This window comes from Monodelphis domestica, chromosome 7 (assembly GCF_027887165.1).
Source record: "Monodelphis domestica isolate mMonDom1 chromosome 7, mMonDom1.pri, whole genome shotgun sequence".
Classification (NCBI taxonomy): domain Eukaryota; kingdom Metazoa; phylum Chordata; class Mammalia; order Didelphimorphia; family Didelphidae; genus Monodelphis; species Monodelphis domestica.
This window is the reverse complement of record NC_077233.1, coordinates 92,672,098-92,682,333: the sequence shown is the minus strand read 5'-3', so window position 1 is coordinate 92,682,333 and position 10,236 is coordinate 92,672,098. Positions and strand designations below refer to the sequence as shown.

Genomic DNA, 10,236 nt, shown 5'->3' with positions numbered 1-10,236 from the left:
CTCCGTAACGGAGGATGATGATTGTCTTTGTGCGTTTTCATCTATGGTGTATAGATGAGTGTGCACAAAGACACTTGTGTGTGAAGGATATTTAAGTGGAAAAGTCATTGCACAGAGACAGTCCCACTCTCTCAGCGTTGGAAGCCTGGGTCCAATGGCACGAAAAATCATTACACCTGGAGACTTCCTCAGCTGCATTGGATGGCCATGTTGTCCTTTGTGCTCCAACACACCCTAAGCACTCCACAGTGCTTTGCTGCGTCGCCATCTCAGCCGTTGAACCTTCTTGTTGGTTTCTTCCACCTGTTCCCCTGAAACAGTCTTCACATGCTGGGTGAGCAAAGCCCTGGTTCACCAGAGGTCGACGATGACCCGATGGCTACCCTCACACTGTTTAGCCGGCCTATCAAAGCCATTGCCCAGGGTGTGGCCGCTGCCGCATGCTAGCAGCTACTAGGAGCCACAAGTGAGAGCTGGGTGTCAGGTGAGGGTCAGAGGTTGGAGAGCTGCCCTAAGAGGGCACGACAAGCCCTCCATACCAGAGATACTACCCCTCCCTGAGCACCCCATACACCCCAATCACAACTAGGTATTCAGAATCACTAGAATAGAGTGGGTATCACAAGTTGGAAGTATATGAATTATTGGGGTATGAGTTCTGGTAAGTCATCATTCTGTAAAGGGTTCATCTTTAGGTAGTTATCTTAGAGCTAGAGAAGGGAGTATGAGGGAGGAAAGATGAGCATGGAGGGTATCAAGTCAGGTCCTGAAGAGATGTAGGTGGCTACAGAAACTCTCTGCCTAGAGTTCAGTTAACTTGACTAAGAACCTTTGATTTAGGCTATTTTTTTTTTAAATTTCAAGTCAATTTATTAAAGTACAATGATGAAAGTCATTAGAAGAATATTCTCCTGAAAATTAAATTATTTTTTTCTTAGAAAAAAGAAAAGGAAACCAACACACGCTCAGCAAAGCCACAGATGCTGTGGCATTCAAGCTTCTCTGCAAGTGGAGATACAAGGATGGGGACTTGCACACTGCTGACACCACCAGTTCATTAGTCAACTGAGCTACACTAGTCACTCTCTAAATCAACTGGATTAAAATCAAGATCATCCTCTTCATCTTCCAGTTCCAAGTCATCCATTTCTTGGAACAAAGATTCATCTACTTCCACACTGTTACCAGCTTATTCCAGGAACTGGATATCAGATGTGTCAAGATTGTGATCTGTTTCAAATAGCTATTTTCCACTTAATTAATTTTTTCCAGCTTGATGTTCTTCCTTCATTCTTTTCCTTTTAATTTCTAAGAGCTCTGCGCCAAACTTGGCCTTCCAATTTAAGAAATTCTCAATTGTTAAAGGAGTGTCATGGAAACATTGCCTTTCTGCTTCTTCTGCTAATTTTTCTTTTCTTCTTCTCTTCTAGTTTTAATTTGATCTACAATTTCATTGAGTTTTTCTTGAACAGCTGATACCAGAGTGAAGATCATTACCATGCCATGGTTTTCTTCTGTTTGTAACTCTAATAGTTTTAATATATCTGAAACATCATTATCTTCTAGGTTTTCCTCAGAAAATATTTCATAACGAGGCATTTCATCTGGATACTTCTCTCCATAAGTAAACTTAAGGGTTATCTGGACAGTTTCATCATTTTCTCCTGCTTCAGATGTCATAGTAATAGTGAAATTGGTTGGATTTTTTTGATTATACTGTGGAGTTCAGATAGCTGGATTCCAGAGCCTCAAGTTCCTTATGCTGCTCCTCACTGTAATTTGTTATTGTGGCCCAAGCCACTGACCCATGAAATGATTAAACATGGAGAGCTCAAAGCTCGAACCTGGAATGCCAGGGCCTGTTGGGTTGGCAGGCACAAGTACAGAATGCTCTAGGCTATTTTTAACTATCAATAATACAGTTCTTTCTAGATATATCTATGGAAAATAATTACAATTTTGAGCAGTATGGCAGTCAATATATCTGATAGCAGCACTGCCTAATATAGTAGTCTTTAGATTGAAGTTGCAGGACTTGGAATCTGTTCTTTATCCTGACACTAATTTGCAGTATTGCTACAATAAAGTACCTTGGTATCTCTACCTATAACATATTACTAAATGCCAGAATATAGATTTGTTACTTTAAGACCATAATGCTGTGAGAAAAACCTAAAGGAAATAAACTCTAAAGGAAACATCCTTCTAAAGAATGCTCCTTCCTCTATTCTCTCTTCCACTCAATCATCCTCCATATCACAATTGGGACAATAATCTTTCTAATGCACAGTTCTGATCTTATCAATTCACTACTTGAAAACATTTGTTGACTCCACATTGCTGATTGAGAAAAGTATCTAAGAAGTTTAGCATGCAAAGTATTTTCCAATCAACCTTCAACCAAATTTCCAGTTCTCATAATATTTCCTCTTTTTAGTTTTCAATCTCTCCCTCTCTTTTGTTTCTTCTATGCCTATAAATACACCGAACTCTCCCCACCTGAAAAAATTCTCACAAGAGCAGGCTATCTCCTCAACTTAGTATCCCATATCTCTCTTTCCTATCACAGCCAAACTCCAAGGAAAAAATGGTCTATACTTGCTAGTTCTATTTCTCTTTCCACTTCTTAATCTTTTGTAATCTAGCCTCATGCAACTGAAATCATTCTTTCTAAATTTACTAATGACCTTTTTAAAAAAAAAAAGGTCATTACTTTCTGCCTTAGTAACAACTCTAAGACAGAAGGGCAAGGACTAGGCAAAGAGGGTTAAGTGACTTGCCCAAGGTCACACAGCTAGGAAGTATCTAAGGTCAATTTAGAATCCAGGTCCTCTCACTCAACTCCAAGCCTAGAACTCTATCTACTGAACTACCTAGCTGCCCCTTAATGATGTTTTCACTGCCATAAATAATATCCTTTTTTTTTAGTACTCATTCTATATGACTTTTTTGTTATTATTTCACACCATTAACCATTAACTCCTAGATATTCTCTCTTCTCTGGATTTTCATAACAGTGTTCTCTTTTGGTTCTCCACCTGCCTGACTATTTCTCAGTTTCCTGTACTGGTTCATTATCTGTATCATGCCTTCTAACCAGGGAGGTCCTGGTAAGTGTTTAATAACCAGGACAGAATATATGGTAGAAATGTATATATAACAATTTTAACTTTAATCTGCATTATTAACATTTTCTTCATCAATTTCTTAGATATAGACCATTGACAAAACAAAAAATCCCTCCAAAATTTAAGCAATTCTTTCTACATAAAGCTGTTCCTTTACTCCCAGAGGTCTTCCCTCCCAAAAAAATTTATACTATATTCATTTTGGATATATTTTGTATACATTATGTATATATATATTGTCTCCCTGTTGGATAGAATGTAAGTCTCTTGATGGGTGTATGGGGTGCTCAGGGAGGGGTAGTATCTCTGGTATGGAGGGCTTGTCATGCCCTCCTAGGGCAGCTCTCCAGCCTCTGACCCTCACCTGACACCCAGCTCTCACTAATGGCTCCTAGTAGCTGCTAGCATGCAGCAGCGGCCACACCCCGGACAACGGCTTTGACAGGCCTGCTAAACAATGTGAGGGTAGCCATCGGGTCATCATCGACCCCTGGTGAACCAGGGCTTTGCTCACCCAGCATGTGAAGACTGTTTCGGGGGAACAGGTGGAAGAAACCAACAAGAAGGTTCAACGGCTGAGATGGTGATGCAGCAAGGCACTGTGGCTTAGGGCGTGATGGAGCATAAAAGACCACATGGCCATCCAATGCAGCTGAGGAAGTCTCTAGATGTAACAACTTTTTGTGCCAATGGACCCAGGCTTCCAATGCCCAGAGAGTGGGACTGTCTCTGTGCATCGACTTTTCCACTTAAATCTTCATGCACAGTGTCTTTGTGCACAAAAAAGTACAAAGACAATCATCATCCTTGGTTACCGAGAGACTACTACTCTTGATGGGAGGTCTGTTTAATTTTCAACTTTGCTTTCCCAGGGCCTAGTGTCCCAGGGTTAGACAATTACTGTCTAGCAGTTGGTCATCATCACTAGTTATCCTGACTTTTGTCTTGCCACTCCACCTTAGTGATGATGACTTTGTGCCACTCTGCCTCACTTAAATCTAATTCATGCACAAGTAAAGATATCACCCTGTAGGGGGGCAACTGGTTAGCCCAGTGGATTGAGAGCCTAAAGACAGGAGGTCTTAGGTTCAAATCTGGCCTCAGACACTTCCTAGCTTTGTGATGTTGGGCAAGTCACTTAACCCCCATTGCTTAGCCCTTACCACTCTTCTGCCTTGGAACCAATGCATAGAACTGATTCTAAGGTGGAAGGTAAGAGGAAAGAGCGAAAGAAAGAGAGGAAGAAAGACAGAAAGAAAGAAAGAAAGAGAGGAAGAAAGACAGAAAGAAAGACAGACAGAAAGAAAGAAAGAAAGAAAGAAAGAAAGAAAGAAAGAAAGAAAGAAAGAAAGAGAGAGAGAGAAAGAAAGAAACAGAGAGAGAAAGGAAGGAAGGAAGGAAGGAAGGAAGGAAGGAAGGAAGGAAGGAAGGAAGGAAGGAAGGAAGGAAGGAAGGAAGGAAGGAAGGAAGGAAGGAAGGAAGGAAAGAAGAATCACTCTGTGATCTTCAAAAATGAAGGACAAACAATTCTATACTTCAAAATCTTCTATATTTTCAACTTCTTCTTTTGCTTTTATTTTTTCATTTTTTTTTTTAGGCAATGGGGACCAAGTGACCTGTCCAGCAATCCTAAATGTTCTTCCCTTCATGGAGACTCTGAGCCATGAGCTGTACCATATGGCTGAATATATGCATCTGTTTCTGTGGGTAAAAGGACATACCACATTGTTAGGGTGTGGCCAGTCTAGTAGCTCTAAATGCACTTCCTTTTCAGAGAAGTTCAGAGTTTCAGAGTAATATCATACAGTTAAATAAATATATGGATTTCTGTGGAAAGACTCACAAAAATATCAGGGTTTGGATTACTTACCATCTCCAAATATTTTCCCCTTGGATGGAAGATTCTCAACCGCAGAGTGTTGCTACAAATCTGAAGGACTTTCTCTCCTTGGAGAAGTGAGACTCACCAGTAATGGAGGAGAACTGTATTAGGATCATGATCTTGAGTTTAGAGCCAGAAGTCCAAGAACCTGGACACCAAGTCCAATTTCTTTTTACTCATAAGAGTAAGAAGTTAAAAATTAATTACTCAGGGTCACAACGCTCATAAATATACAAGGCAGAATTTGAACTCAGCCCTTTCTGAGTCAAAGTCTAGTGCTTTGACAGTTAATAAACATTTATTAAGTTCCTACTAATGTACCAGGCACTGTGCTAAGTTCTGGGGATATAAAAAGAGGCAAACAATTTATACTCTCAAGGAGCTTGTGAAGGATAATTTTAGCGTTGTGACCTAAACTATATAAATTATTGGTCACCATGGATATTTCAAATAATTTTAAAAATTTTACCCAAGTCAGTCTGGAAATTTATGGTGATTTAATTAATATAGTGGAAAGAAATTTAAGAAGAAGGGAGAAGGAAAGGAAGATTAGAGGCTCTAGAAGGTAAGGTTTTGGAGAGTAAAAGAGGAAGGAGCTCCAAGAGGGCTCAGCCTAAGATGCCTGAACCTGAATTAGCTCAAGGACAAACTCACTGCCAGAACCCAGACAAATAGCTGCTACCAGGCCAAGATGTCGGAATGCTTAGCACACTGCCAGCCAGAGACAACTCTCTGGGAAAAGAGGCCGAAGAGAGGAAGTGATGTGCCCTATATAGACGGTTTTACATCACTTTTCTGCATCTCATCTGAACCAATGTTAGCTTAGCTTGACTTAGGACAACCCAGGGGTCTATCCACTGTTTCTGCACATGTTTGTTGAAGGCCATTTTCTCAGATACTTAATCCTTGAGTACGGTGCAGACATTCCTGACCTTGTTTAACAAAGTAGGGTGGAGAAATGTAGAGTTCTCAAGACTTGATTCTGTTAGACCAAGTATCTCCATTGTTACTAATCAGGAAATAGCTAAATCAGATCTTCTAAAGTACAATCTGAGTAGGATGGAGTAATTTTAAAATTCACAAGCTCACAATCTAATGGGGGAAAGGTAGGACAACAAGCAAACAAATATGTACAAACAATTTACATCCAGGATAAATAGGAAATAATGGAGAGAAGGTACTAGAATTAAGAAGAGCTGCAAAAATATTTCCTGTAGAAGACAGGTTTTAATTCAGGATATGAAGGAAGCCAGGAAAGCCAGAAGGTTTAAAAAAAAGGTGAGGAGGAGAAGGGCAGCTAGGTAGCTCAGTAGATGGAGTACTAGGCCTGGAAAAGGGAGGTCTTGGATTCAAATCTGTCCTCAGATACTTTCTAGCTGTGTGACCCTGGGCAAGTTATTTAACCCTAATTGCCTAATTACTGCTCTTTTGCCTTGGAACCAATACTTAATATTGATTCTAAGATAGAAGGTAAAGGTTAAAAAAAGGAAAATTCTAGGCATGATGGACAGCCAGAGGAAATACCTGAATGGGAAAGGAGTGTTTTATTTGTGAAACAGCAAGGAGGGTGGTTTCATTGGATCAAAAAGTACACAATGAATAATAAGATGTATTAAGATTGGAAAAGTTTGGGTGAGGGAGGGTATCTACTGTGAATTTTAAAACTATTCCACCCTAATCAGACCATTCTTTAGAAGATCTGATTTAGCTATTTCCTGATCAGTAACAATGGAGATACTTGGAATAACAGAATCAGGTCTTGGAAACTACATTTCTCCTCCCTTCTTAGTTTAACAAGATTTGGAAGGTCTGCATCAAACTCAAGATTCAATTATCTAAGGAAACGGCCTTCAACAGACACGTTCAGAAAAAAGGATAGACCTCTGGGCTGTCCTAAGTCAAGCTAAATCGTCATTGGTACAGATGAGAAGCAGGAAAGTGATGTAAAACTGTCTATATAAGGCACATCACTTCCTCTCTCCTTCTCTTTTCCTGGAGAGGCAACTCTGGCTGAGAGTGTGCTAGGCATTCGACATCTTGGAGTGTTGGGTGGTGAGTTTTGCCCTTGAGCTGATTCAGATTTGGGTAGCTTAGCTGAGCCCCTTTGGAGGGTAGGCTGATTTTTTCCTCCTTCACACTCAAAATCTTACTTTCTAGATCTCCCTGCCCCTTCCATCTTCTTTCTTCTTAAATCTCCTCCACTATATCAATTAAATCACCATAAAATTTCCAACTGAGTTTGGGTATTTCATTAGGATTTTATAAATCCTTGGTGACCAAATATAATTATTAAATTCAGTCTCAACCATAATTTTAACCCTTACACTACTAATAATAAATGTTGACTTCTATCCACTAGATTACTTCTCGACTATTGAATTGTTGATGCAGTTTTCTGAATATTTTTATGAGCCTCCTGAGGCCTTTATATTTCTTGTGTAGAAAAAATGTTGTTCTATACCTCATAAAGGTTATGTTAATCAGACTTGGGGGTACCTCTACATCTGTGGAGATCTAGGTATGAACTATGGTATGAGATTTTCCATAGTAAACCAGAGGCAGTGTGAACTGGAGTTATTTTAAGGTAAACTTCAAGACTGGTCAAGCAAGACAGTAAACAAGATAAGGGGTTTTTAACCATTTTTTTTGCAACATAGAACCCTTTGGCAATCTGGTGAAGCCTACAAATTCCTTCTCAGAATGTTTTTAAATGTATAAAATAGAATACATAGGATTACAAAGGATGCCAATTATATTGAAAGTTATGAAAATATTAAAAAAAAGAAAATCCCAAAATGTTCAGGGACCACAAAGTAAAGAAACCCTGAGACCTAATAGTATATAAATTCACTGTGAAAAGTACTCAGTCAGTCAACTAGAATTTATTAAGCCATTACTAAGTGCCAGGCATTGTGCTAAATGCTGTAGAACAAAGAAAAGTAAAAAAATACTATTTGCTTTCAAGAAGCACAGTCTAATGTGGAAGACAATATGCAGACTATATTCAAACAAGATATGTACAGAATAAACTAGGAGGTTGTCTCAAAGAGAATGCACTAAGATTATGACTACAAAGGGCTTTTTTAAAATCTTTTTTTCTTTAAAAATATTTTATTTTTTCAATTACATGTAATAATAATTTTCAGCTTACTTCTTTAAAATCATAAAATCCAAATTGTCTGCCTCCCTTCTCTCTCCCCTCTTGGAGAAAGTAAGCAATGTAATCTGGATTACAAATGTTATAGTGCAAATATACTTACACATTGTTTATTGTTATAAAAGAATACTGGTATAAAACCCCAAACCCCAAAATAAAACCATAAATAAACAAATGTGAGAAACAAAATGTTTACAAAGGCCTTCTTGCAGAAGGTGGATTTTATCTGAGAACTAAAGGAAGCCAAGGAAGCTAGGAACAAGATCATTTTGTCATTTTATTTATAGTCACAGCGCTTTGCCTGGGTTTGACCCATAGAAAGCAATTAATAAGCTTTTCATTCCTTCCTTCCTAGAAATTTATTTTTACTGTTTTCTAGGTGATCCTGATTTTTTAAAAGTCCATCAATGAAGGAACAAGGTTTTAGGGTATAGCTACAGGAATTCAGGACCAAGATCATCAGTTTCTGTTCCCCCTCATTCTTCAGTGAAGCTTCAGGGCAACCTGCATGGATTTTAAGCTAGGATATGAGGAGGGAAAATGCTTGTTCCCTGCCTTACTCATCACTTGTGCCATAGTCAGCCATAGATACAACACTCATCATCACTGTTTTCCAACTGAATGTGCAATAGAAAGAGGTCCTCCTTCTGGTTATGCGGTATGACTAAGGGAGAGTGTCGGCCTCCCTCTGGGCCTCAGTTTCCTCATCTGTACAATCAGACAGTTGGCATGGATTGACCTATGAGGTCTCTTCTACTTCTAGATTTAAGATTTTATGACGATTTCTAACAACGGGAAGAAACTGGCGTCCAGAGCATGAAGCAGATTAAATCTGGGGTCCCGGTTAGGAGAGAGCCTCAAATTAGGGGCTAAAGGAAGGGCCTCGACAGGCCATCCAGAGAGTGATTTCCTCTCTCCCCCAAGTCTCGGGGGAAAGCGCAGTCTCACCACTGAAAAACAGATCCAGCGCACGGCAATAGACGGGGTAATCGAGCCTCCCGGACCCCAGCCCCGGAAGTGACGCAACCGCGACGAGCCATTTCCGGCTCAGGCGTCGGCGGCGTTTGCCGGAGGAAGGAGCCCGAGGGAGTCGCGTCGGTCTGATTCCCTACGCCGCCGGTCCCTTCCTTCTAGTCCCCCGTCTCGCCCCGGCCTGGCCTGGCCCGGCCCGGGGCACATCGGCCGCGGGGACCCCGGCGCCCGGGTAAGTGCAGAGGAGGCGCGAGTGGGCGCACGGGGCCTCGGCCTTGTTTACACCTGACGGGAGCCGGGGCCGGCGCCAGAGCCAGAGCCAGAGCCAGAGCCAGAGCGGCCTCACTAGCCCAGCCCTGAATCTGAGGTCTTGTCTCCGGCCTCTCTCCAGCGGAGGCCTAAGCCTCTTTTCGACCCAGCCCGAGAGGACCGAAGCTCCCCCCGGCCAGCTCAGCATGACGCCCACTCCCCGACCCCCCCGAGGACCCCAGAGCTGGTCGGGCCGTGGGGCCAGCCTCCTCAGCTCTTGGCGTAGCTCGTTCTCTCTTGGGGAAGTTAACTGCCGCCGACTGGCCCTTCGTCCACGCTCAAAACCTTGGTCTGGCTTCGGTGGCTCTGAGAAGGGGGGGGATGTGTGTGTAAAGGTGGGGTCTCACCTTCCTCTGGAATTCTCTGGCCTGGCTTTCCGCTCCTCCTTTTTAATCTGTGCAAAGGATTCAAAGTTTGTGGCTAGAAGGCTTCGGGTTTTGGTATTCCCTTGTTTCGGGAAGTTAGGCCTACACCCCACTTCCCCCGACAACCACCACCCCTTTTTTTTAAAATGCCTTTAGTCAGCCTTAAACAGATTGTAGCTTGAATTGGCCATTGCCAGTCGGTGTATTCCTTTTGAGTGCTGTAAAGAGTTAAGCCCTATTTATGTCACGTTTCTGAGTTTTCTACTGTATAAATTTCCATGCCTGTAAACCAACATCAATGAAAGTAACTCTGAACAGGCCTGGCTCTTAAATTTTCCCCAAACAATGACACATTCATTGTGAAATGTCATTTTAAACTGAATATAGTATGAGTTTCTTCATTTGATCATTTTGATAAGCTCT

General features: G+C 41.2%; 1 protein-coding gene and 1 pseudogene across 1 annotated transcript in view; one reads left to right on the top strand and one right to left on the bottom strand.

The window, feature by feature from the left end:
• Positions 1-906: 906 nt before the first annotated feature.
• Positions 907-9,207, bottom strand: LOC100027304 (RWD domain-containing protein 1-like; annotated as a pseudogene).
• ARIH2 (ariadne RBR E3 ubiquitin protein ligase 2) overlaps positions 9,173-10,236 on the top strand; it is a 66,682-nt gene continuing 65,618 nt past the window's right edge. Inside the window, exon 1 of the mRNA XM_056805089.1 lies at positions 9,173-9,371. The gene's annotated coding sequence lies outside the window, so the exon portion shown is untranslated. The remainder of the gene's footprint in view (positions 9,372-10,236) is intronic.